Below are 2,058 nucleotides of genomic sequence, written 5' to 3'. Positions count from 1 at the left end.
GGGGGCGGGTTCCTGGACAAAGTGACATTTCAGCTGAGACATTTGGTTCCAGGGGCAGAGTGAGAGGAAAGGGTACCGCAGCAGAGGGGACAGCATGTGCAAAGGACCTGAGGTGGGAAGATAATTGTCCATCCAAGGAGCAGAGTAAAGCCAACATGACAGGGTCTTGGACAGCAAGGAGGGGTGAGTGGCTCAAAATGGCCTAAGATGCGGATAGGGGTCTGGTTACAGAGTACATCACCCCATAACCCCAAGAGGCATTAGCTGACACCCATTTTACAAGAGGGATACTGGCTGTGACGTCAATGAATTTCAGATAAGTTGGCGAATAGCCATTCACAACTCAGTGGGGTCTTGCAGCACACGGACTTTCCCTAGGGTCATAGTGAGAGGCTAGTTTGTTTTCTCAGCCAGTTTTATTGAACACCTATTGAGTGCTGGCTGGGGACCACACTGCTTGCTTGTTCAGATGGGTCCTGCCCTCTCAGAGCTGCCAGTGCTGTGGGGAAGGAGGGCACGGTTGGTCAGGTTGTGTCTGTAACAGTGCAGTGAGCACTCTGGAAGCGGAATTCTCAGCCTCCCCTGGAGCCCTGGAGTCCTCCACCCGCGTGGTCAGCAGTGTGGAGCGATCACAGCCTCGCGCCCCGTACCAGAGACTTTGCATGCTTGAGTCCTGCTGCCCCGGACCCCAACGTTTGTCTGTTTGCAGCTCTGGGAGTCTTGTGGCATGGGGGAGGGGAATGTCACCTCCAGTTCTCTCATATGTCTCTTGATACTAATCAAATGGCCAAGTTTGGGCTTGAACCTAAGTCAGAAAACTCTCTGGGGTTCTCCAGAGTGGGGTGAGTCGGTGGCTCTGTCTCCACCTTCGCCCCGAGCGGTGCATCAGATCTCACTGCCTGCGGCTCTGTGGCTGGTCCGCAGGGACTCTTTAATTTCCGCAAATGAAGTGGAGGTTGGGAATTGTGAGCCAACTTTTAACGAGACCTTAAGTGTCACTGAAAATCCCATGGCTTATTCACTAACAAAACTTGGAATTGGTTTCTAGGGATTATTATGTAGCAAGGTTAGGCAGAGTGTGCAGGCTGCGTGTCCCATCAGGCTCCTTAATTCCAGTCACGTCTATAATATTTTTAATCTCTCTGTGTTCTCAAGGAAGCATGCCCAGGAGCCCTGACTGAAGGCACAGAGAATGTTGGGGCGGGGCTGGAGGTGGAGGGTTTAGATAAATTCCAGTTACTGGCTAAGGAGAGCTCATGACATCACCTCAGGTGAATTCTCTGAAGACTTGTATTCTTGTTCTTTAATTTGTTATTTCATTTATTAAACAGAGATGGGGTGCCTGGGTGACTCAGTCAGTTGAGTATCTGACTTTGACTCAGGTCATGATCTCAGGGTTTGTGGTTAGAGTCCTGCTTGGGGCTTTGTGCAGACAGCTCGGAGCCTGGAGCCTGCTTGGGATTCTCCCTCTCTCCCTCTCTCTCTGCCCTTCCCCTGCTCATGCTCTGTTGCTCTCTCTGTCTCTCTCTCAAAGATAAATATGCATTAGGGGCACATGAATGGCTCAGTTGGTTAAGTGTCTGACTTCAGCTCAGGTCATGATCTCACAGTTCATGAGTTCAAGCCCTGCATTGGGCTCTGTGCTGACAGCTCAGAGCCTGGAGCCTGCTTCAGATTCTGTGTCTCCTTCTCTCTCTGACCCTCCCTGCTTATGCTCTGTCTCTCTCTGTCTCTCAATAATAAATAAAAATGTTAAAAATTTTTTAAATAAATAAATAAACATTAAAAAATAAAATAAAATAAAATAAACAGAACAGCTGGCCACTAGTGCAAATTGTTCATATCTTTTCAGGTTCTTAAACACAGAGTAATAGGCAGGAGGATACTTATGTGGTAACATGGATAGCTTCCTGTTTTAGGGCACTGACTCACATCAGACTGACATGGGTTCAAATCCTGACCCTGCCACTTTCTGGTTGTGTAAACTTGGTGAAGTGAATTTGACCTCTCTGAACCTCCATCTCCAGGTGGGAAAGCAAACAATAATAGCACCGGCCT

This window comes from Suricata suricatta, chromosome 12 (genome assembly GCF_006229205.1).
Source record: "Suricata suricatta isolate VVHF042 chromosome 12, meerkat_22Aug2017_6uvM2_HiC, whole genome shotgun sequence".
Lineage (NCBI taxonomy): Eukaryota > Metazoa > Chordata > Mammalia > Carnivora > Herpestidae > Suricata > Suricata suricatta.
The sequence above is the reverse complement of the archived record's forward strand: the minus strand, read 5'-3'. Positions refer to the sequence as shown.